At 35.4% G+C, this 27472-nt stretch overlaps 1 long non-coding RNA gene across 1 annotated transcript; it reads right to left on the bottom strand.

The window, feature by feature from the left end:
- Positions 1-423: 423 nt before the first annotated feature.
- Positions 424-5491, bottom strand: LOC136789733 (uncharacterized). The gene is made up of 4 exons (XR_010828660.1): positions 4637-5491; positions 4144-4200; positions 1606-1727; positions 424-615 (listed from the first exon to the last, which is right to left on the bottom strand). It is a non-coding gene; the product is annotated as an uncharacterized lncRNA (long non-coding RNA).
- Positions 5492-27472: the final 21981 nt, after the last annotated feature.

Below are 27472 nucleotides of genomic sequence, written 5' to 3'. Positions count from 1 at the left end.
TCTGGCTTTACGTTTTCAAAGTAGTATAAGTATACAGTAGGTGGTATATGCTACACCTAAGTTATGACTAGACTGTACAGTAGATAAACCAACAATTTTTGCGAACACTGAATTCAAAGAAAAGGTCTAGAAGAAAGGTAATTTCTTTATTAAGCTTTTTTTGCTTGCATGTAATGAAATAACAGAAGTAACAAAGTGTTTAATTATGAAGGAAAACACACCCATGTAATCATTTTAAAGAGAGCAAAGAATAGCTTGGGATGTAACTGAGGAAGAAAGACTTCCTCATGCTTTTTCTTGTCTAGGGTGCTCAGAGTGTGCACTTGCAACAGCTACTTTTGCTACTTCTTTGATTTGAGACCTATGCAGAAGGAATAGAGAACTTGAACAGCTGACAAGTTTTGTTATTGTGTTTTTTGTTTTTTTGTTTTTTTTTCTTATTCCCTGCAGTGACTTTTCTTGCCAGGTGAGCTCTTTTGTCAGACTCTCTCAGCTCCATTTAGCAGGCTTCTACTTGTTCCAGAATTTGAGAGACACACCCAGCATATCATCAGGGTTCCCATCATTGGTCACGTTGACACTGGCTTCCTCCCAAATCGAATGTGAATGTCTTTTCTTTATTAAAAAAAAAAAAAAAAAAAAAAAAGGTTTCTGTAAAACAGATAAGAAAAAAAATATTTAAAAAGGTATGCAACATATATTATCCCCATCATAAGTATTCAAAGTTCCCAAAGGAATGAAAATCTAAAAGGAGCAAGTAGGAGACTTATCAGAAATAATACATTGTGCTTTTTTAGGGTAACAGTTTAAACCAAATAAAGACATGTAGTTCAGTTCACTGATACCGATTAAACATATTGAGGTTACTCAGCAATGTCTTCTTATTGGCCTCAATTCAGCAAAGCACTATATATGACTAATTAGGAATACAAGCATGGAAACAGGATTTAAGTTTCAGAACAACCATATGGGTGCTTACAGCATCTTACTAAATAAGGGTTTCAAGCAGACATTAGTTAGGAACTTTATTGGTGTAGGGTTTTACACCCAGTTTTCTGGAGATGTCATCCCATCAATCTCATGATGTGTGTTTTTTTCTTGTGTTTTTGTATTCCATATGGCAAAGACTTCATTTCCCCCTATATGGGGTAGAATTTGAGTGGAGAAGCCAGTCAAGATGTATTTAGATCAATTCTATGCTTGCATTTGACACATATAGAAATAGACTATTTCTTTATACAATTCAGATATGTCTCATAGAATCTGCAATCCCAGCAAAATAAAGTGTTGTGAATGCCTATACTTTTATGAGTGCCTTCGTACCAGATTTGAGGGCTAGAAATGAGAAAAACAGTGTTGGACAGCAATAAACTTCTGAGAAAATAATATTCCTCATTAAAATGGCATCATATAGTTGTTTATTCTTTCTAAATGATTTCCAGATGAAATTTGCAAACAGGGAGATGGTTTTCCTAACTGCCAAGTCTGCAAACACAATATGGGAAAGGCAAGCAAGAGCTATATAATTAATTAAAAACAAATTAATTTAATCAAAACCATTAGGCACTCATTACCCATACAGTTGCATTATCTTATCAGTTTTACCTTTATCCTCTCCCTCCTGCTGTATTGGTTACAACAGTCTCTTATTCCTTCTCTGAAAATAAACAGTTCTTCTGGGAGAGGAAATGTGTCTTTTCATTTGTCTACATAGCACCTGTCTTGGTCTAGATTGGGCACAATTGTAATGCAAATAAGAACATTAGTGGAAAAAGACAAATATAAACAAAGTACATAGGTACTGTGCTATTTCTGTACATTATTCAAGGCAACTAATTTGAATCTTTTCAGTTCACTCATTCAGTAGATAAATACTTCCCTGGTACTTGTGGTTGGTTGTAGTTTCAGTGCATAAAATGCAGCTTTTAAGATGACATAAGTTGATGACTCGAACAGGTGAGTAAAGAAATTTTATTCAGCCAAGTAATCAGCTTCTGAAATCGGACACCTTCGAAACTGGGTGAGGTTTTTTAAGGAGCATTGGGAAACTTCATATTGCTTCAGAACTTTGAAGATTAATTTTATTGCAATGAAAGCCAGAGGGTTTACAAGTGAACATTAAAAACAGACAAGGTTTAATATAAAGAATAAATCTTGCAGACGCTGTACATAATTTCTACTTTGGGATTATTATTTAATGACATGATGGAATAAAAGACTTTGCTTTTATTTGTATGATATTCTCACTTAGAACGGATGCTCAAGGCAAAATGCTGGCTTGCAAGGCAAAGCGTGCCAAGTAGGGAAAAGAACACAGGCAGCTTCTTCTTTTTCCTCATGCACCTGTACTGGTCTAGGGCAGGATGGCGCCATACATACTGTGTGAGTTTAGGACTGGAGGGAAGGGGTGGCCCACAGTGCATATGTGAAATTAAAGACATGGTTTACTGCACTGGTTTACAGAAAAACCTCCCCCCACACACCCTGAATGCCTGTGGGAATCTGCCTAAGGTTGTGTCTACACCACACAATAGAGTACCATGGTGGAAACCTCAAGCTGAGAGACATCAACTAAATGCACACTGGGCCACGCCAAGTTTTGTGAGCCTGGAGACATTATAGGTACAATATGCTCTATCTAGAGCATTAAGTATTGCCAAAAGACCTTCTCCAAAACAAATGATTAACACCTCACTTCTGCCAGGACAAAGAAATACCTGTGCTAAATCTAGAACTGGAAGTAGGGGGCTGTGGAACATCGAGCAAAGATGATTCATTTGGTTGCACGCCAGCTTGCAAGCTCAAAAGAGAAGAGCCTATAGCTAACAGCTGAGCAGCTCAGGTTCAACATCATCTTTTTGCTCCTCCTGCACTAGTTCCAGACCCAAGCTTGCCTTTGTGCTGCCAGCTCAGGAGTCTTTGTATGATATTCCTCCAAACTTCAGGAAAAATCCGAAAGGATAGAGATGTGTTTTTGACTATGCTGCCAACAGTGCTCATGCATATAAAATCTCTGAAACCTAAGGCAACTCCAAAGCAGCTTTCTGTTGCCATTTTAGACACTTCAGAGTTTCTTGTCATGGATCTGCTTAGTCACTGTAACATATCTGTGTGAGGCTGGCTAATATGACATGAAATATTTGGGAGATCTGATGTCCTATAGAGCATAATTTTAGGGCTTACATTGGTCACCTGCAGTGGCCTACATTAAGACGACTGAATCCTTTGCTTGATGTCTAAAATTGTGTATACAGTGAAAGGAGAGAGACAAGGATGTCCAGAAAGTGGTTCACAACAATGAGAAGTCAGTTTCTAAGACAGATAAGAAACTCCTTCCTGAGGTACCTCTCTCCTCCTAGATAAAAGGGGGTCCAATGTAATCCCATCTACCAAAAAATTTAGACAACTGGAATGAGTAGAACTAAATATCACCACACTAATTTGCAAATCCTTGTTTTCTTGACAAATCTGGATAGAAACCCCAGCATTTCACCTTGTTTCACTGTTGTTTTCTTTTCAATTCTCTCTCTTGAATGGAAGGATGTTATTTAGGTTTCAAAAATATTTTTTAGAGGTAATTTTGATTATTATTATGATGGTGTCAGTAACAGTGATATATCATTTTCTTCATTGCAATATTAATCATTGCATGAGAATTCTTTATCAGAAGAAAAAAGGTTAGAGAAAAGGAAAACAAAATTATTTATTTTGTAAAGAACACCTTGACCATTATTATTTGTCTTACTGAACATGAAACTTAAAGTCTGGCTTCATTATGAACAAAAAAAATAAGCCTGTCTGTGAAGAACAAACACAATTATTTGACAGAAAGAGCAGTCTGAACTTCTGTTTTATTTACTTATATTTTTTTCCACAGCATTTTCCTGTGCCATTTCATAGACACAAGCATTAACCCTAATGTGATCACAATTACTCAAGAGAGTGTCTGAGATATAACACAGTTCCTGCCTAACCACATTAGAAGAGCTTGAGTTCAGAAAACCTTCATATCAAGATCTCAAAAGATGTAAAAGAAGTTATCAAGTGAGAGCTGACACTCATCTGTATAATAAAGTGTACAAAGCCATCTGAAATATTCTGACACAGTAACAGAAATGTGAACAGCAGGACATCCATACTCACCTCAACACCTGTAAAGGAGGAAAGGTAAGATTTCCACTTGCCAAACAGCTTTTGTAACTGAAAAATCAATGAAAATCATCACCAGTTAGTAAGAGCAAAACTGCTATAAGCAGAGCTATACCCCTCCTTTTGGAAGGAATCAAGATCATCAAGTCCAACCATCAACCTGACTTACAGAGTTCTGTCACTAAACCATTTCCCTGAATCTGGAAAGAGGAAATGCTTCCCAGGCATCTGATCTACATTCATTTCAATTTTCAATTTTCATGTTTGTGGAAAATACAGGGAGAAACAGAAGCGAGCATGAGGTCTTCAAGATGTTATGAACCAAGCTGCTAATAATCAATGAAATATGATCCAAACTGTCTTATTCAGCAGAAACAGACTGAAAATCATTGTACTCCCACCCACAAAGTGTATGTTTATGGATATTTGCATGTTTCATTTGAAATAAATACCCCTTTTCTAAATTTTGTTGAATTGTATAATTTACCACTATCATTTTACTTCGTAGAATCACCAGGCATCACGAATGATGAACTGCCTCCCTTATCTGTTCTTAATTTGTTCATCACAGAGTCATGGACCTGTCTTGTAATCAAATTAGAAAAAGAGAGAGAGAGAGAAAGAGAGAGAAAGATGAAGAGAGAGAAGGGAAAGAGCAGAGGAGAGCACTCATATTTCTTCCTCCTCCTTTTCTTTCTTTTTATTTGGAGGAGGTGAAATCATTAATTTCACAGAAAAAAAAAAATAACTTTATGTTAATGTAACTATACAAGTGTAAAACTAGTGTGAGCAAAGAGACAATCAGAACCTGTAAATCAAGCTAAGTAGATTATTTATTAACCCTGTTTAGTTGGAACATTTCTTTCAGAGTTCAAAGCTTCTTTAGCTCTCAAATCACTCAAGAAAAATGGGCCTGTCAGTGAGAAGTAAACAGAAAGTTATTCTAACAGTGATGTTTGAGCAACAGCAAAACGTCTAAATGGGAAGTTTGAACTTATGGTGTGTTTACCCAGATTTTATTTGACGATTTCTGTGCTGGTGAGTAGCAGCAAAATACCGAAGATAGAAAACTGATGTGGCAGTATTCCATGGGTGACTCAGAGGGGAGACAAGCACTAATCCCAAGTCACTGGCACTAATGATGGATCCTTAGCTAATGTAAAGCTACTTCACTAAATAAATCACAGCTGGAAATTTGTCCATACTACCCTTTGTCCAAAACCAAAAACAAACAGACAAACAAAATTGTATTGTATAAAATGCAATAGTTTATTAATTCCTTCCCCTTCTTCTACCTCACACACTTTATTTACTCTCTCTGTCATTGTCCTACACATGTAGTATACAGCAGAAAAAAAAAAATAATTAAAAAATAAAGAAACAGGAACTAAGATTGTGTATGCATACGTTATGTTGTCTGATATTATGAAGCATTCTCCAGTGTAACTGAAATGGTGTAATATTATTAACTTGTTTGGCTTCCAGAAGTTTGAAAATTACATCTGTAAGAGCTCCATAATCATTTTCATGCATGTAAATTATAGCTGTTCTTATGACATCTTTGCCTGTATCAAATATCACAAATATTCAAAGCCAAACTGCTGGTGTCTCCCTAAGTATTTCAGGAAGTGCTTTTAGAACTATAAATAGATTTTTACAACTTTCATTTGTTGGTACAAAAATTAAACATGATAAAGAAATATGCAAGCTTTTGCTTTGCAAACTCATGTCAGTTCTGCCCATATATATATTTTTTACCATCTGATGGAGCAGTTTGTTTCATTCAAAGTCCCTTGGAGGCCCCAGGCCAGAGTTACAATATCAGTAAGAACATATTACCTGACAATGGATAAGAATTTAGTTCTCCATACTATTTTTGTTGCTATTTCAGAAAGCTGTCAGTGATTATTCTCCTTTTAACCTTTTAACATGACTCTACTTTTTAAATATCATAGAAATATTAGAAAACCCCCAAATAAATGAAGCTGCATGGAGACATGGACATGGAGATGGAGAGGAACTTTCATTTAATTTTAAGGTGTAGCAGTGGTTTTCCTCAACACTTTGAAAACAACTCTTGACTAAACACCAACATATGTACCACCTAACTTATAAAATTTCTCATTTTTCATCTTATTAAAAACTATTCCAGAGATTCTCTGTCCTCAGAATGTAATTGCCTAACACCTGTTTTTGACAGATCATGTTTTATATATGAATATTCTTTTCAAATAGAAGAAAACTTGGAGATAAGCTTAATGTTCTACAAAGTACGATATATATAATATGATTATGTTCTGGTAGAATATTATAACACATAGACAGATTTTTATGCATATATCTTTATGTGTATGACAGATCTTTATGCATGTATCTTTATGTGTATACATAAGTGCATGTATTAGCCTGAGTCTTTGAAGCCAAAATTGAGCTGGATGTGGGTTGACACCTCCTGCCAGGACAATTACCACAGCGAAGCAAATGTCCTAGGACAGGACAAAAGACAGAAACTACATGGAGCAAAGGGAATACTTATTTGGAAATTGTAATGCAGAAATATTCTGAAAGGCTTCAACACTCTCTCTTTATTTAAATGAAAACTTTTTGCAGAGTAGTGAAGGAACAGAGATATGCTCCGTCAATGACTATGTTAAGTGTCTGCCCCTTCACCACTGGCTGATTTGTCACCAGTCCTCTGCTCACCTCAGATCTGCTGGTGGAGCTGTTACATGAATGTTTCCTACACTGCTTAAGTCCAAACAGTCTGGGTTTCCAAACTTCTCATTTAGCTTGCAGATGATGACACTTGGTCTGACCAAAGACCACAGTAGCCAGACTTTAGCATGACTTAGTGATATATAAGAAACTGAGTGTGCCTGGAGGGGTGGTTTCTGGGAGAACTTCATAGTTTCTGGCTGCTTCTGCTTCTCAGGCTTCCTGCACTGGTTATTTTAACTAAGCCATTTTGTTTAATATTAACCCGTCCACCATAATAACCCCTTTTCAAAACTGTTTATACTTCTGGTTTATACAACATTCTGTAACAGTGAATATCACCATTTAATCAGGCACTGTATGAAGAAAAAAAAAAATGAGAGAGAGAGAGAGAGAGACTTGCTCTCTAAAACATGGTTGTAAAGAATGTTAACCCAGTTCGTGAAACTGCTGGTGAATGAGGGATCAGGAGTCCCCCCTCAGAAAAAGGAAGGGACTGAAGGTGGTTGTTGTTCAAAGCAGAGCAGGATTTCAGAAGGTCTGCTCTTCCTCTCACATTTGCTTGAATTCACCTTTAAGCATTCACCTAAAGAAGAAAGAGCTATCCATAGCCTATCCATACTGAAAACCTGTACCAAAAAATTTTCTGAGCTTTCCATTTGTACTAATTTCCATTTACTCCAATTTCCGTTTGGAAATTACTTTTCATTTATACCAAATTCATAACTTGTCAATGCTTTTACCTAAACTATACTGTAAAGGACAATTTTGCAAGTATATCCATGCTACTGTTACTCTATGAGAATTTATTTGTTGCTTAACACTGTGATTTCTAATGTGTTTAATTTACTTTGTAATGCTGGCAGAAATTTAGTGTATAGCCTAGTCTTTGCTTTCTTTGCTTTATTCTTTTGTTTTGCTTCATTTAGCTCAAATTTCCTCTTAATTTACCTAAACCAAACTAAAACTAAAATAAACCTTATTTACTCTGGGGAGAAAAAAAAAAAAAGGAAAAAAAAGTATTTCTACTGGTTTAATTAACTTGTTTAAAATACAAATGCTAAATTAAACAAGGAAGGATGTGTCTCTGTAAAATACACAGCAGAACACCCCCAAAAAATGAGGATAACCTTGTAAATGTGTCATGAATGTGGTACAGAAGAATCACTGTAATATTGCACTTAAAAGAAGCAGGTAGCTCAACTGTGTTTATTCTTCTTATATGCTAGGGACATGAAAGAAACCTAAAAACTGTAGCAATACAGTGAGTCAGGTCTGAAGAGATGCTGACATTACACGTCAGGACTGCAGGCCAGCGTACTGCTCACAGAAAGGATCAGGGGAACAGCACATGCTAGGAGGAAGGGCTGGTGCTTGACACATAAAATATTCCTATATGAGTTTATAAAGCTGCCAGCCTTTAGCATACATACCATTATCTATTTATAAGATGACACTCCCATTGTTTTCTTCTTCAGTGTTGTAGCTATTGTCGCAATTACAGTAACAACTGTCTGTGGCTCCAACTATTTCTCTAAGTTTGCATACTGTTTAACCAAAAATGAGGCTCTGATACTTCTTGAAGTCATTAATATAACACAAGCCTAAATAAAAAATAAATAAATAAATAAATTTTATTCCTCCTTGTTATGTTTGCTTTATTTATTTATTTATTAGTATTTATTTTATGAGATAACTGAGCCTCAGTTTATGGTTTTATTAGCACCACTTCAACCTCTTCCTGGAGGGAAAAAATTTTTGACTTCTTGTCAGAGATAATCATCAAGGAAACAGTATTGTCCCAGAGTTCTCTGACTATGACCGTAGACCAGAAGAGTATGTGAAGGATTGATTGACTATAAGTATTGACAGAAATAAAGAAAAATCATAACTAGTATCTTAAAGTTGTTTACCACAGTACATATTATTAGACCACAGGCTGGGAGTGCGGGGTGGGGAAGATATCTGCAGTATTGTGTAGCTTTCGAATAATAGGAAGCTTGTGCTTGTGCTTGTGCTTAATTTTTTATTTTTTTTCTTCAAGAAAGGTTTCTTGGACCTCTGTCTCAGATTGTTTTTTTGTTTGTTTGTTTGTTTGTTTTGTTTTTACATCTGCTCAGTTGAAACACAGAGCTTTTCAGGAACGTCGGTCATTTGGGAAGTTTCCATGGTCATTAGGGATTATATTTACATAAAAAATCACCTACCTCTTTAATTAACAAAACCCATTGAAACCAAATATGTCCACTTTTGCCTTGCAAAACAGAGTACTCCTTTGGTTATTTCTTTACTTCGCAGGTTATCTGAGATTTTACCATGAGTTAATGACTTACAGTTGCTATTACAGCAACTGAATTGTTTGCCCTTCAACTACCTTGAAGTGTACTATACAAGTAGCTATTAGCTTGTGTTAGTCATTTGCAAGTCACAGTTTTAAACCTTTAGTGCTGCATTGAAATTTATGTTGGGAGGTTATTATGAGCTCTGAATTCTTTTAACTTATGTCATTCTACTGAAGCTGGAGATGACTTGTCATATTTCAGTTACCACGTATACTTGGTATCTTTCTGGCCTTATGATTTAGTGAGTGAAAAAAAAAAAGAATTTGTATTTCTAAACATACAAAATCTGTGCTGTGTGTTCACAATATTAAATATACATGCAATATGTAAAATATTTGTAGTATAATTTATTTGACCTTCAGACATGCTGATATAGCAATATACAATCAGCGTCAAGTACAAAACAGCCTACCTTCTATTGGACTCCTTTGACCCGAGAACTGTACACATAATGACTGTGTACACACTCGATAAGGATACAATTACACCGTTTATACCAATATATGATTATATCAGTATAAAAGAGCTTTCATCATATACAGACCACAAGCCATGTCTGTGAAAATCTTACAAACACCACACAGCTGCCAACACTGTAGTGTTCTCAGGGCATGTGCTTTGCTGCTCCCTGCTCTTCCCTACCCCATGTCTTTTGTTGTCACCTGTCCTCACTTCAAGAAATATTGATGCACACAGTGTGTCATAGATCAGTACCTAATGTTAAACAACAGTTTTTAAGTACGCTCTGGGTTCCCAGCCTGATTCTCAGATCTAAAAGGAAATATATCGAAATGGACTTCAGTTCATACAGTTCCTTCTACTCTGAAATTTTGAAGTACTTTTTTAATAGCCATAGGTCTTTTTGTCAGTTTGCAGGATTTCTGCTGTGCTTTTGTTGTCAAAAGCATGGAACTGTGTGGTTAATGAAGTTCCTTTGTCCTTCTTAGAGTTGGAGTGCATGGCTCTTTGATATTTTCAGAATACTAATGCCCTTCCTATTGACCTGCAGTTCTACAATAAAGACAAATAAACTAATGAGAGAAGTGATGAAAATCAGCATATGCTGTAGCCGTTCACAAACCAGTTACAGATACTGGTCCCATTATTCCTGGTCCAGTACATGAACAAATGGATTTATATTATGTTGCATATCTGCATAAAATATGCAGGGTTTTTGATCTTGGAAACCACTTTCCTCATTTACTTTGTTTAAATACAGCTTATAAATATATATATACATATTATGTAATATATATATATCATTTGTTTGTTTGTTTATGGATGTATAAATCTCTCCACTCACTGAATCCAATACTTTATTTTTCAAACCATCTAATGTGATCCCTTTCATAAATTAATCAGATTCTGTCTTTTCTCTCATTTCCAGCTTCAGTTACATTATACCCAGTGTATAAATTTTTCTTTTCCTTTGTATTTTTTTTCAGTTATTACAGTGAAATATTGACAACATAGTTCTTAAATGTAAAGGTTGTTTGTTTTTCATTTTTGTTGTGTTTTTTTTTTTCTCTACTCCCTAAAGTTTATTTCCTACATTTCAAGAGATCAGTAGACTTCCTATCTCAAGGTTACTTTAGTCAAATTAAGCAACCTAGAATCTCTGCATTTTCCTACTTTAATGTAGACACCAAGTCCACAATAATTGTAGTAGCTAGCTGTAATACAAATATCTTATTCTTGAATATGTAAAACAAAAGAGGCATACTGTATAATTCCTGTCTCAAATAAATGTAAATAATTTACCTGCAGTCTTCAAAGGCAATTACAGTTGCTTTTTCAGTCTCATTTCTAAATAGGCTGAAGAATAGTTTCTCCTCTGAATGTCTTACTGTTTCCTCTTTCTGTACAGACTATCACCTCTTTAAGATTACTCTAACCTTTGCTGTCTCTTTCCAATTTTTGTTTTTGTTGTTGTAGACCTCCCTGTGACTATTATTTCTGTGTATTTTAGCTTTGTAATATTACTTCAGTGATTATAATTGTGTTCAGGATGTGTAATGTCTTTCTCAACTGTAAATACTTATTACTAGCTTTGTAGTATATGTGCCAATTTGCCCCATTATTATTTATTTTGCTTTGCTGTATCTGCTAAATGTATTATGACTTCACAACATTCTTTTACTGGATGGCAAACCAATGAGCAACTGGATTAAAACTAATGTATTTTGACATGTAGCTGCACTTCCAAAAACATTGCTATGGAACTCAATTATGCTCATTAAAAAGGCAAAACAACATCTATCAGTGATTTTGACACTATATTTATAGCACTTGTGTTTTTCTGCAGCCATGTGGTAGTGATAGAAATGCAGGTGATTCTGGCATCTCATTTGGGGAAGGAAGATGCTGTATTGTTACATGTACTTACGTACACTGATTTGATCGCAGGTGAAAAAAAACTCAGTGTTTTGCACAGTGCTATTCTGAAACATCAATTTGCATAACATTATGGTTCCTGTCTGGATGTAGTCTTCTATTTCCTTGGTCTTCAGTTAAGTAATCCCTTTTATCCTCTTTCTTCTTGCCAGCAGGCTCTTCAGTGTGGAAAAATCCATGAAACCTTGTTCTCCCCCAAGTTTTCAGAGTGACCACCTTCAGCAAAGTATGTGCTGGTGAAGAACACTAAGCCACTGATTATTTTTTATTAGTGATCATAAGGAAATAAAAGATGGTTCTGAATTTTCTAATCCTTTCTAACAGAGCATTCTATCTGGTAAGTTTGCTTCAAACCTTAAACTAAAGTTAAGTGAAAGTATAGTAGTGTTCAGTCTGGAGAATAGCACAAGATTTCAGAGATTGACAGGGAAAGCTAGCCTGATGAGCCTCCTCTAGGATACCAACTATAAATGTTGTTAAATTGATTAGAAGCAATGGTTGTTATGGATGATACACCTGGTCAGCTCAGTGACTGAACTCCTAAGGGTAGGGGACAGAAGTGTTTAATTGTTCTTAAGCTTTTATGTTGCTCTCCACCACAGGTTGCTACTAGAAAACATCCTTCCCAAGAGGAATAAAAAGGTCAGACTTTCATAAAAAGGTATGAGAAAAGGATGAGCACCATCACCTATATATATATATATTTAATATAATGTTGCCAAGGCCAAAGACACTTGTTGTACTATGAAATAATAATAATGAAAATAATAATAAATAATAGTAACAATAATAATCAATAAGGTATAGCAAGAAAGACTTGTTTTCAAATCTTGGTTTTGAAAGTTGAAGACAAATTCAGAAGTGCACTACCCTGAGCAAATAACTATTTTTTCTTCTGTATTAGCTTAGCAGAGCATGCTTTGTTTTAGACTGCATTGATCAACCGTGATAACTAGAATACCATTTTATATAATACCAGGAATTGGCTATAAAATGTATTTTGTTCAGAATGTTCTGTAACAACTTATAATACAGTTCTTTCTTCCCACAATGTCCTGGTAAGTGACCACAGTCCTACTACCATCAGCACAGTCCAAGAAGATCCAGGTCTCCTTCCCTTCACTACATGATGTACTACACTGGCACTATAGTTGTAGTTGGTACTACAACTCTGTGCATTGGAAAACTAGATCCATTTTTCATCAAGATCATGGGTCACTGTAAGCAAGTATATACAAAAGTGTTCACTTAAAGATCTATGGCTTAAAGAAATACAAAATCATCGGTGCTTGCTGTGGCATTTTTGTTGTTTGTTGTGGTTTGTTGTTGTTGTTTGTTTTGTTTTGTTTTGCTTTGCTTTGCTAATGTGAATGAGGTCTCTCCATACAGCTTTTGACAGCCAGCATGCTGGAAAGACGTATTCAAACTGGAGTAACTATAGGACTGACCTATGACAAGATCATGGGAAAGGAATAAGGTTGGAGTATTTCAACAGACTAAAATAGCTTTGGTTGTTTAGTCTGGGAAATTGCATGTGAATATTTATATATGCAATTGCACGTGCAATTTATATGTCTATATAAAGACAGTGGGGTAAATTTTACGCATGGAAAAAAAAATCTTAATTAAAAGATAATGTTACTCCAAAAAGAAAAGGGTTAAATAGGAAAATAAATTCATGATCCTAAGGGATTTGAGACAAACTTTATACCTTTCCATCAGAGGTTATTGAACAGCTTCTTTGTAGTTTTTTGTTTGTTTGTTTGTTTGTTTTTTAACACTGATCACCTAAAACCTTAAAATTAGCAGATTATCTTCTTCTTACAGATTTTATAAGACTGAGCAGTCTGAGGAATCAGGAAATTATATTCAATGACTCTGAAAGGGATCTTCTACCTTTATAGATACCCAATACATTCATCTCTTTTTCTGCAGTATATAAAAATCTAGGTATTTAGATTAAGATTATCTAAAATCTACCTAAAGTTAATGTGAAAAGATGGAAGATTTCAAAGGGTGATTCATCTCATCCTAAACTGTACACCTGTTACAAGAATATTTTTTTCTAGTGAGGTGCTAACGGTTTCCCATTGACTGTAGGAAAAGCCTAGAGATTATTTTAAATCAGCCACTGCAAATGGCTATCATGTTATATGATTAAATGCTCTCATCTTTTCTGTCATATTGTTATTAATAAAGACTTCAATAAGTCAGTTTTGTAGTCAGTTTTTGTGTTTGAATCTCACTTATTATTGATACTATCTTTAAATACAAACAATACAGTCTTATGAGCTCTCCTTATAATATGCAGAGTGAGGACAAAAAGGGAATCTCTGTTTTTATATGACAGTAACAGAAGACACAAATTTAAATACAGTAAGTAATTTAAGACAATAATACTCTGGCAAAAATAAAACAAGGTAGATGAAAATGTAAACATGAAGTATAGATAATCTTGTAAACTGGCACCACTCTGTAGAACTAAGTAGAAAATAGGATGGTCTACCTTGAAATTACCTGACTTGCTTGATATCTGTGGGAAAACTTTTAAACCAATTTTAACTTGTATATTTCTTTTTCCACAAATGAAGCATTTCAAGGTGGTTTGTTGCTCTAATTTATTTCTTCAATTTATTTTAGTGTTGGTTGTAAAAAGGAACATGTTCTGCATACTGATCCCCCATTTATTTCAGCATCTATTTTTGCTACTATTTTATTTCCACACCTTCCTGAAACATTTGACTAGGAACACCATGCTGTCTTGTTAGCATTAGAAATTGGAAGCTATTCCTTTTTTCATATATGAACCACAAAGTCTGCATATTTCTCGAGAGACATTGAAAAAAAGAAATCGTAGATGAAAAGCTCCAGGCAATATTATTTGTAGTCTACTTGTTTCGTTTTGATTTTTCATGTCTTATAATTCTGAAAAGGGTTAATTTGTCATATTTTTTCCATGGAGAAAAAATATCTACCAAGGTCCACCAAGGCAGAGAATGCCTGCTCTCCTGAGAGAGTCAGACTGCCAAACTCAGTCCAAACAGGTCATTTATTGAATAATAATAATAATAATAATAATAATAATAATAATAAAATCTTATCACATTCAGAATTATAAATTCTGAGAAATTTTCTGAGAAAGCTATTGGAAAGTGTCCAGAGAAGGGCTACAAAGATGTTGAAGGTCCTAGAGGGGAAGACGTGCAAGAAGAGGCTGAGACCACTTGCCCTGTTCAGCCTGGAAAAGAGGAGGCTGAGGGGAGACCTCGTCGCTGTCTACAGCTTCCTCATAAGGGGGAGTGAAGGGGCAGGCACTGAGCTCTGCTCTCTGGGGACAGTGACACGACCTGTGGGAATGGTGTCAAGCTGCGACAGGGGAGGGTCAGGCTGGATGTTAAGGAACACCCAACTCTCTTCACTGAGAGGGTTGTCACGTACAGGAACAGGCTCCCCAGGGACGTAGTCACAGCACCAAGCCTGTTGGATTTTAAGAAGCATTTGGACTGTGCTCTTAGTCATATGGTCTGAATTTTTGGGTAGATCTGTGTGGTGCCAGGAGTTGGACTCGATCCTTATGGGTCCCTTCCAACTCAGGATATTCTATGATTCTATATTTCCCTTTATGATACAGAAAGAGTACAATACAAGACTTCTGTTGGTGTAACATAAAGGTCACATTTATAAAGGATTATGGAATTATATTAATACCACTTTTGACCATTGTGAATTGTGATAGCACAAGGATGTGTGGCTGGTTATGGCTTCCTGCTCTTCCTTGTTAGTACCTAAATATTCTGGGGCTTTGAAGCAACTTATGTACTACATCCCTCTCTTGGATGCATAGAGGAAAATTCACCACATGGAAACCATCTCTGTTGTATCTGAAAGGAAATTCTCACAGAAAATTTCACCCAGTTCCACACATTTCTTTATGGGAAAGAATCTCAGTGTTTATAAAACCATCTTTCATGCATTTATAAAACCAATGTGTATGAGTATTTTGCTGTAGCTTGGGCATATGTAGGACAAAGTTCCTAAATAAATCAACAAGAATAACTTTATATTACACAAAGTACCGGAGGAAAAAAATAGACAAGGTTAAACTTTTTTTTTTTTTTGTTATACTTAATAGTCTTATGGAAGATATTTGCAAACCTTTTTGTGTTGTCTACCGTCATGCATTGTTGCGAAGTTAAATGTAGTTTGAAGAAATGAATCATAGTCGTTGATTTAATGAAACATTTTGTCAATAAAATTTGCTTTACGATCATCACTCTTCACTCTCCTTCTAAGAAAGTAAACAGAATATATATATATATATTAGAGCTTTAGTAGATAAATAGCATACTTATTTATCTCACCTTCTTATTCAAGTGTCCTTTATGATAAATGCTTATAAAACAAACTGTTTGTCATTTAAGAGAAAGAAAAAAGAAAATAAATAATTGTGCATAAAGCTATATTTTGGTATCTTAATATTTTCCCTCAATATTTTCATTCTATATATTTATTTATACAGAGAATTATTTATATATATATATAAATCACAAAACTTTGTATATATGTTACAAAACTTTATACATTACACAACTTCTTAAGAAGTTGACAAAGTATGACTTGTACCAGGGTTGTATACAGAAGTGTTTGGGGCAAATTTTTTCATTTTCATTTCATTTTCTGAAAGCCCGTATATAAGAACATGATAGCAGCTGCAGATACAACTACAGACTGAGGATCTTACTTATGTAATTACATTAGCAACAACAACAATGACAACATAATGTCAATGGTAACTGACATTTTTGTTTGTAAAACTTCTACATTTGTTGGTGCACAGGCCCTCCTTGGAGCCCATATTATACACAAGTATTTTATGTGTATATATAAAGTATATATATATATGTATATATATATACTTACTATATAGAAAAATACTTATATGTTTATTTTTATATATACGAAGTATTTTATAATATTTTATGGTTATTTATTTATTTAAATACATATATATGTATTAAACTATAACTGAAATAATTGGGAAGTTACTGAACTACAGCAGCTAACGTTTTTGCCACTTATGTCTTAGGGAAAATAGTGCATATATCTGTGTAGTTCTCTTATTGAGTAATGAAGTGCACACTCTTATGTTTTAAGATGTGTATTTTTACACTTTATATTCACATAACCACAGAAACTTTTTAAATTGCTTCTATTTTAATCAGGCTCTGTTACTGAGGAACCAAGGAGCAGGTTTCTTAATACCTTCCCCACTGAATTCAAAGTCATGTAAATGCAGAAGCTGTGGTGCTGTTCAACATCTGTAAATGTTTAATGTCAGTCCAGTCAATGGACTTCTACTAGCATGAAACTGATGTTGCACAGGAAAGAACAAAACAACCCTGCTGATGCATAAATAACAGCAAATGAATATATGATGAATACTATAAGGTTGAAAACTCAGATAAGGGTCGGTTGCCTTGACCTTGCAACTGAAGCTGCAGGAGGGAGCTGCATTTGGGCACAGCTGTTTCCAGTACAGGGGTCCTGCCTGAACGGCTCCTTCATCAATGCTTACACAGCTAAAAACTACACATTTAACACACTATTATTCAGATGACTAAATATTTAAATCTGGATCAGTCAGATGAGCTAGTGGAAGTAACATCATTGCAAGGAACAGAACCTCTGTCCCCTACTTTGGAAATAAGTGTCTTGTTTTCACTTCTGTGTCTGACTGAGAAGTGAGAGCCTTTTTTGCTAGCATATTTCTATGTCTATTTCCATACTAACTGGGTATCTCCACAACCTTCTTAATAACTTTCAAAGAATTAAAATTGCTGATAAACAAGTTTTATAACACCCCATTTTTACCATAGTTTCTGAGAAATGTCTTTGTATGATGGAGATAGTCACTGAACAGCAACTCTGAAATATCAGGATACGTCCAAGTTTTTTAGAAATTTACGCAGATAAATACCTTACTTTTCTTCCACCTACATATCTTGAACAGGTAGAGTAATCCCCCCATACTCAAGTAAGGACTGGAAAGCACAGGAGGGATCCTACTTGTTCTCAGCACTTAAAGTAGCTAACTGTAAGCATGTCTTGTTATTCTGATTTTATTTCTCAGACATATCTCTCTTTATGAAAAAGCAAGGGAACTTCCCTCGTAGGCTAGTAGTTATTTATTTCCCTATACAGGATGTAGTCTAGAGTTCAGTATTTTCTGATGTCCAGGACTGTAACATCTTAACACTTGGTAACACTTAAAAAGCAGTGGGTTTTGTTGTTTTTTTTTTTGTTTTGTTTTGTTTTTGTTTTGTTTTCCCTATGGATCTTCAGTTTCCTTTCTAGATTTTTCTTATTGTGACTATATTCTGTGTTCTCCACACTTTATTATGACACTTTCCTAGTGCTTGTTGAATGTGGATGCTGATCATTATATTAGGTAGTGATTTGCATTTCAGTTAAGGAAAAAAATTGAAGCCAACTGAGCTTTGATAAAGTACAGGTAATTTAATTATCTAAGTTTTATCTTTTTCATTTTGTTATGGTAATCACTAAGAATATGTATGTTAAAGATAGAAGATCTATTTCTTTTGTGGTGAGATGTAAAGTTAACACATTTTATATGAAATTTCTGTACTTTTGTTGTTGTTGTTGTTACATTGTATACATTTTACAGTGTCATAAAATGTCCTTAACAATGACTGGCATGTAATTGAGCACATATCTTGAAAGAGTCTTGCATGTTACTGAGTTCAAAGCATTATCATAGAGAAATATGTTAACCTACCTAGATTAAATTTAGCACTAAATTTAGCACACAGAAGCACTTCCCACATCTCAGGACAAAGTCAGCTTTCTCCTGACTCCACAGTTGGAGAATACTTTGTCAGTACACCATTCTTCTCACTCTCAGCAATGTGTTGGTCTCAAGTGGAATAAACTAGGACATGCATCTCTATGCAAAATCGCGAAGTGGGCAGAATTCTGGATTTCTTATGGAAAGACATGACCCACAAATTGTACTTGGTTAATAAGTCTACAACAAGTTACAACGCATCTGCAGTCTTTATTTTAAAAGTGCGCACTAGAATTCATCAAGAATAGACAAGGACTGTTAATCAGTTGATTTACACCATGATATGAAATTAAAATCATTGACTGGCACATGAAAATTCTTTGCATCTTTTTGCTTTGCAGGTGGGTCTGCCTCAGGAAGAGTGAAGAAAGGATTAGGCAAATTATCATCCTCCTATTAGCATCACTCAATGTATCATACAGTTTTCTCATATAATACAGCAAAAGTTCAGAGCTATGCAACATCTCTTCCTCCCTCTCTCAGTATGGCAGATGCCATAAACTGATTGTCACCTGTCATATCAATCACCACTTATTTGGTCTTTCTTTGAATGAATATTTTTAGAGAAAACTTAGTTTTATTTTTAAGATTTTTCTTGATAAAAAATTGAAAACCTGTAGAGAATTAAATGTGTCAATATAACCAAGAGACCATAGATAGAAAATCCTTTACATGTATCAGAACTTCAAGCTGCTGAGTTCATTTTTCTACTGTGAAATCTTGCTGGTTTGGAAAATACCATTCCTATTTCAAAAGAACAAATATTTCTGCAGTTTGTGAATTTGTAGCACTGAAATAAAATTGTTTAAATGTAAATATATAAGAAAGTTTTCATTATGAAGACTCTTGTAGTTTTCCTGAAGTTTGCAATTTTATACAATAATAAGGAAATGCAAGAGCTTGCAATTTTATACAACAATAAGGAAAAATGTATAAATAACAGGATGAGTTATCCCAGTTCTAATTCCCAAGGCAAACAGAAACAAAAAATGTAGAAGATTAATTTATTATAATTTTATATACATAGTTGTCATGTTATATCACCACACTTCAAAGTAATAAATCACCAAAGCATGTTAGGCCTTACCTGAAAAAACTTGAAAACTGTAATACATTGCTGTAACCCTAGACCCTTAAGACATTATCCCACTCTGTATTTTCTAGCACAGATATTTATCCTGCAATAAAGAAGGGATAGCAAAAGCTCACAAGGCCTAATGCTCTTTGGCCCCCCAGAATTTGGCAGGATCTTCATCCACCTGACATAATTAACCTCAACAATTAGACAATATAACAACAGAAACATATGAACTTTTCCTGAGAACTATTTTATCATATGGTGCATAGAAATATTTGAGGGCTGGGGAACAGTCAGACTGAAAGTTCAGTTCATGATTATTTATAATATAGCATACGTTAAATAGATTCTGTGAATGGTTTTACCATCTGTTAAATAAAATAAAATAAAATAAAATAAAATAAATAAAATAAAATAAAATAAAATAAAATAAAATTAAAATAAAATAAAATAAAATAAAATAAAATAAAATAAAATAAAATAAAATAAAATAAATAAAATAAAATAAAATAAATAAATAAATAAAATAAAATAAAATAAAAATAAAAAAGGAAGAGAAAAAAGCTCCATTTGCTTCAGACAGCTTTGGGGTGGTCAAGCTAGAATATTTGGCACGGAAGATGTTTAGAATTGAGCTAAGTTTACATCTGGGTTCTGTTCACAGCTTATTTAACTCATCTGTAGCTTCCTTTGTTATTTCAAACTCTGCAATATATTTCTGCAGTACTGCTTTGAGCTCACTGTAGCTGGTTCTGGCTACCAAGAGTGGTGTTGAGGTTGCTCCAGCCCCTCTGAGGGAAAGAGTTTCTGCAAGGAAGGCTCCCCCAGTACACATGGTCTGCCAGTGTTAACACAACTTCCAAGAAGGCAGTCATTCCTCCCAGCAAAACCAATAATAGGGATTAGGAATCCTCGATGCTTAGCAGTAACCAAGTTCTTCAGTAAGTCTTCTCTTTGCCTCAGAGGACTACAACCTGGAAGGCTAGGACAGCATTTGGGTTTTCAACAGAAGTAATTTTTGGGGTCAATGCACTAAGAGAAGATGAATGATGTTGCTGCCAACATCATAAATGCTCATCTTGGCTGGGTCCATAGATGGGGGACTGTACTGTGCACCCAGCTGCCACCAGGGCTGAGGAGGTTTCAGCAGCAGCAACATAAGGCCCCCACACAAATGTCACAAGACTGTGTGGCCTTATCAGTGCTGCTGACTGAAGACATCACTAGCATTTGTACTAGAAGAAAACCCAGGACTGGAAGACAGCACAGTCAAGATGGATATTTTAGACTTGTGAAATAGCTCCCTGTGGAATCCTGTCTGAAGCAAGCAGTTTTGAAATCTCCAAGTGATAGGCCTTTTACAGCTGTGGGTTGTCATACATTTTCAAAGATATTTGTGGTGGTAAGGCACATCTTACAACTGAAGAAAGTCAATGACATTCATATGTCTTCTCCTTTATTATTATTATGCTACGAAGAGAATATGGTGAGTATTCAGTACCTAATATAAATTAGCTAGAATACACAGTACACAAGCATTCATGCAAAGGCAATAAGAAGTTCTCTAGCTACCTTTAACTTTACATGGCTTTCAACTAAAAAAATCCAACATTTATTGAAGTGAAATGTGTTTGAGACACTTCCTGCGGACTTTGCACACATAAATCTTTCCATTCGTCCTTACAGACATTTTTGCTTGGGTGAAAGGTAGAACAAAGACAATTCATTTATCAAATAATTAAAATGTAGTATACTAAAAGTTACTATTACAAGATTAAAATTTTCCTCATACTATTTCACAGACTGAAGAACTCAGGATATTGACAAAAAATATGAAATGGTCTGACCCTCTGCCCAAATATTGAATTGCTGCCATACAGAAATTTAACTTCTAGTCATGAATTTTTTTTAATTTTTTTTCCTATTTTACTCACTTTCTGACTTATCTGGCTATGTTATGGACTGAAAATAAAATCAAATGGTACATAGAAATGTAAGACAAAATTTCTAACCCAACTTTTGCAGATGAATTCTTATGCTTTATTCAGATAATATTTTGCAAAGTCTCTCTTCATTTAGACTGAAATGAACTTTCAAGCTTACCAAGGTTTGACCAACACTTATAACCATGGGCAGAAAATATGGAAGATCTTAAGAGAGTTTCAACCCCCTATGTGTTTGCACTACCATTCACCTGGGAAGTTAGCTCATGTTAACATACTTCCTAATGCACACCTGCATTTGAGTACACCTATATTGAGTAGCTGTGTAGAGAGGAAAAGAATGTAATTCTGTGCAAACCACATAAAAGTGGTGTAAAACATGACTAGCTAACAAGAACCATGAAATAGTCTCGGTTTACCATATTTTTCTTTTTTTTCTTGTGGCTGAACCATGCCACAGGAGAGGTAACCAGGAATCTTTCAAGAGTTTGCCAGTGCAAATGGCAAAGTGTAACTGGGTTTCCAGGGGTGTTTGGACTCTGGAGTAAGGCTGTGAGGCAAGACAGCAAAGGTATCACCTTGTTTCACCTTTGCCCATCTAAGGCACAAACAGGGATTTTAGGGTCAAACAGGGCCTTCAGGTGAAGTCAGCCTTCATGTGAGACAACGAATCTGAAGGCAATGAGTTAGAACTTTTTTTTCTATGCAGACTGAACTCATCAATTAAAACAGATTTGTATTTTTATATTGCATTACTATAATGTATTATTGTGTAAATACTGACTTGCAACATAGTCATTCTATATTCATCATTGCTAGAACCTGGAATAAAAAACATGTCACAAAACCAACTAGGCTGAGGAGTTTTTCACTCCACCTGTAGGCTTTCCTATTTATTTTATTCCATTGTTCCATTCATTGTTTCATTATTCCATTGTTCTTTTCATAAATCATTTCTAGACCATTTCAGTCTTTTATACCCCATTTTGACAATTTAAGCAGGACCTGAGGAATTACATAGCCTCAAATGGGAGATTTTATAGAGTAAAACTTTGCTGAAAAATCTGTTGAATAATTAGGAAACACAGAGCATTTTGTTTTTCATCTGGTATAAAATGGCATTAATTCTTTAGAGTTGCTTCAGATAGCTAGTGTTAAGAGTGAACTAAAATGTTTGTCACAGCTTCTCAAAAATATTTCAATGTGGTCTTATTTTTAAACAAGACATTCTTTTGAAGCTGTTATATATGCCTCTATGAACAAGATAAAAATATAAACATCTGGCATTTTCCTCCATATTTTTCCACATCTTGTCTACTGAGATGAATTCCTCAAATCATTATGTAACTTATGTAACATTTATTACACATAATTATTACCCACTACAATGCTTTGGCTGCAACATATGTCTTACGGTTTGGATGAGGCATTGGCCAATTACACACATGATGTGAGTAGGTGTGCCAGCTCTGAACCTGACTTGAGGTCTCCAACATATTTTTTATGTTTCCTAGTCAAATCTGAGAATGTGTTGTTGTATGGTTTATTTTTTGCTTTCTCAATGAACAGACAATTACAGGATAAGAGAAGAGATGCCTTAGAATATTTATCCTTTACTTGTCTCTACCTAGGAGGTGATTATTTTTTTAAAATATCTTTTCAGATTTTCATCTAGTTTTAGAATTCATACATGTGTTAGGATGCTCATACTCTTATTCTGAAGCTTTTTCTATTACTTGATATTTGTTTAAACAAAAAGGTTCTTTTTATATCCAAAACCTCTTTTTTTTTCCATACTCCCAATTAATTTCTAAATCTTTCTTCTGTAATCACACGTCCATACATCTCTATGTCTTCTGCTTTTAGTGACTGATAAGATAAACAAGATGTAGTGCTTTTCAGAGGTCAGTTTGTCTCAGAGTTTTTCTAGCTTTTTGTGGGATTCACAGACAATGTATTTCTGGCAAAAGTTCCAACAGAGAAAGAAAAGAAAGAAAGGAAAGGGAAGGAGGAAGGAAGGAAGGAAGGAAGGAAGGAAGGAAGGAAGGAAGGAAGGAAGGAAGGAAGGAAGGAAGGAAGGAAGGAAGGAAGGAAGGAAGGAAGGAAGGAAGGAAGGAAGGAAGGAAGGAAGGAAGGAAGGAAGGAAGGAAGGAAGGAAGGAAGGAAGGAAGGAAGGAAGGAAGGAAGGAAGGAAGGAAGGAAGGAAGGAAGGAAGGAAGGAAGGAAGGAAGGAAGGAAGGAAGGAAGGAAGGAAGGAAGGAAGGAAGGAAGGAAGGAAGGAAGGAAGGAAGGAAGGAAGGAAGGAAGGAAGGGAGGGAATTCAGAAGTAGTGGTCCAAATGAGGGAAAATGCTGCTTCCCTACGATATGAAACCTGATTTTCTACAATGCTCCTATGTTTCGAAGAGTCATAAAATTAGAACAAGAATGTACTTAGAAAAGTCACCTAGTCCATCTGCCTGCCCCAAGTCTTGATCTGCTATACCTATGGAAGTCCTGGTAAATATTTGTCTGAACTTTTCCTAAAGGCATCCACTGACATCCATAATAAATGATTCTTTATTTTCCCAGTACAAATCTTGTATGTCCATCTTCATGCATAAGCACACATGAAGAGGTGCCGAGTGAAACTGCAGAACCCTGAGTCCCTATTATATTAAAGAACTCGTTTATACAAACTTTTATATGAAAGCAACAGCACTTTAAAAAGCACAGTTCTAACAGCCATTTTTCCTGTGTGACTGAAAACAGTGGTTAATAGCTATGCATTAGTGAAAGAATTAATAAAAGAATTAAAAGAGAAAAATATTACCCAAAAGCAAGTAAACATGGAAAGAAACTGAGAAAGACTCCTTTTCCATTAGATTATCAAATAATTAGTGATGACTGTGCTGACCAGATATCATGGGCCAGATTCTCATTTGGATTAAGTTGTATTGGTCAATACAGTTAAGACTATTTATGTTACTAGCCCAGCATTTATTCCACAAAAAGGAAGGAAAAAAAAATATGTTTAACAGATCTCACCTTGAAATGTTTTTCTTTGAAATTCAACATAATCATTTATAATGATGAACAGTATACATAGCAGTAAGTACTGTATTCTTTACATTATCTCTTTGGGAAACAATTTTGTGTCATGAATGACTGATAGGAAAATATCAGGCAAACTCAGCAGAGGAAGAGCACCAATAAAACCAATTATTCCTGTCAGAGCAAGTGGGATAGTTTCCAGTTACTCTTCATATAGATTCAGTCAATTTATGTCTAATTTGGAGTCTGACTTTTCCATTCTATACTATGCTTCTGGACTCTCTGATTATCAGTTGTGATCTTGACAGTGTGAAGAAATGGAATATCATACCTTACTTATAACAGACCTTGTGTTTGCTTTCAAAAATGACCGCTCACTGAAATCTCTCAAGGGAAACGCAATGCAAGGAAGTTATAGCTTGGACACTTAAGTAAGCCAAGAGGCTTAAATGAAATAATCTCTAATGGAAGAAAAAGGAAATCTTTGCTATTCAAAGCTTTACAGTTATTCTTGCTTTTACACTTTGTGACTACTATGTCTTTTCAACAAACGCTTTTCATTTCTCATGCCAATGACATCTGATAATAAAATACCATGCATGACAATAGACTATTGCTTTATAGAAAATATATCTACAGGTCTGTCTAAAAATATATATTTTTATTCCTGTATGTCACAAATCCAGTCAAACAAAGCCTACAGCAAGTTCCTGTTAATTTGGAAATATATTTAGCCAGAATATAATTGTGGGTAATGCAGGATTGTGTGGCTGTGCCTGGCCTAAAATTTGTTGTTAACAGGAAGAAGATTAATTTCATTTAGTCTCTTTGTCATGTCTCACTTGCTTCCTGTCTTTTTTGCTTGTTATCTCCAGTGAGCTGCTGCTGTCACTCTCAATTCACTTTCTACTCTGTTATTTGTTATCTGATAGATCTGTCTACACATTTTCTCAGTATGACATTTTTCCCCTCCTGAACTAGAGCTGTTATCACAAAGTCTATGCTATGGGAGAAAACCTACACTGAACTTAAAAAATGTAATGAAAAAAAAAAAAAAGAATAAAATTTATGTAATTCTCAAACAATGTTCCCGCCCAACTACTCTGGTTGCCTCAGGAAAACAGAATTTTTCTTGTTTGTTTGTTTTTCATGTAAATAAAAGAAGCAGTGATAAAATATGAAAGCCTGTATTTATTGGCTCCAGGCTTTAACATCCCTGTCCTTGCACCTGTGGAAAGCCCAAGGAGAACAGGAGTAATCCACAGTGTTCAGCATACTGTGGTACATAGATAAGGAATTGTTAAGGGCATATTTGGCCCTCCACAGTTTGAATCAGAAGGTCCCATCTGCAATGCTGGATTTGAGCTACATCTTTTTCACAGGATGACCCACTGTAAGGGGACACCCAAGATTCAAAACATTTATCACATGTGTATATATGTGTGCACGCAGACATGATGTTTCAATTATATTATCTTCAAGTGACCTGACATAACAGATTTCTCTGTAATATGGTACTGTAGATACTTAGGGACAAAATAGGAAGACTAAGGTCATACTACTTTGTTCCCCCCCCAGGGGAGCATAGGAAGAGCTATTGTACCATTTCATACCTTCAGGCTACACATAGGATATGTTTAAGTGTTTTGCTAAATTGCATTTAACAGCTGGGGTAACTGAGTGAGTATACAGGGTTTGTGTATGCCAACTGAGTGACAAAAAAGCAATTCTTGGTGTCTATTCTTATAGCATCCAAGTGGATAAAATCTATCACCATCAAGTCTAAGAAACTTTTATAACTTAGGGTGACATTTCAGCATGCTTAGAAACTGTATAGGTATTGTTATAAAAGTAACATCGTAAAGAGTGTGTTATCAGAGATGTTCCTGCCTTCTCATAGCCTGCTTTGGAGCAGGAGGAAGGTTGTTCACAAAGACCGGCTTTAGTGAAGGACTGCCCAACTCTGCATGATTTTTTTAATGCCAGAGAAGATGGGTTTCCCAAACAGGTAATCCCAAAGACTCTCTTCTCTCTCCTCTCCTCTCCGCTCCGCTCCTCTCCGCTCCTCTCTCTCCTCTCTCTCCTCTCCGCTCCGCTCCGCTCCTCTCCTCTCCTCTCCTCTCCTCTCCTCTCCTCTCCTCTCCTCTCCTCTCCTCTCCTCTCCTCTCCTCTCCTCTCCTCTCCTCTCCTCTCCTCTCCTCTCCTCTCCTCTCCTCTCCTCTCCTCTCCTCTCCTCTCCGCTCCTCTCCTCTCCTCTCCTCTCCTCTCCTCTCCTCTCCTCTCCTCTCCTCTCCTCTCCTCTCCTCTCCGCTCCTCTCCTCTCCTCTCCTCTCCGCTCCTCTCCGCTCCCCTCCCCTCCCCTCTCCTTTTTCCTCAAGGGTAAACTACTTATCACGGCTAAAAGGCAAAGGAAAATTACCTCCCCACTCCTGGAGTGAGTGGGAAGATAGTGAGAAAAGTCCTCAAACTGCTTCTGGAATGATAAGCTGATGATACATTGTCACTTACAGACAGCTGTGGCAAAGCCCCCTGCTAGCCCTAGTCTCATGGTTTTTTGCTGTTGCTCAAGTCAGCTGGAAATTTTTTGCCTGAAAGCTGATTTTACAATTCTTTAAAAACAAACAAATCAACAACAACAAAAATCTGGTATCTCTTCAAACAGAAGATAGATGTTTTCTATTACAGCAAAGTGGTAGCTTTACTACCTTAAAAGAATGCTAGCTTTACTCTTTTTAAAACACTAAGTACATTTATCAGTGAGAAACAGACAATACAACCACTTTTCTTACAGTTTGCTCTGCAGGTGAGATATGGTCCATATAGTGCCTTTTCCAACATATGTCAAAAACAGAAGCACATTCTCAAAATATCCTGGAACAAATGGAATAAAAAAATCATCTTTCAAACAAAAAGAATAACGAAGAAGCTATAAAAATAAATGTTTTTTGAACTAA

This window comes from Anser cygnoides, chromosome 1 (genome assembly GCF_040182565.1).
Source record: "Anser cygnoides isolate HZ-2024a breed goose chromosome 1, Taihu_goose_T2T_genome, whole genome shotgun sequence".
Taxonomy (NCBI): domain Eukaryota; kingdom Metazoa; phylum Chordata; class Aves; order Anseriformes; family Anatidae; genus Anser; species Anser cygnoides.
Note: the sequence above shows the minus strand (reverse complement) of the source record. Positions and strands in the feature narration are given on the sequence as shown.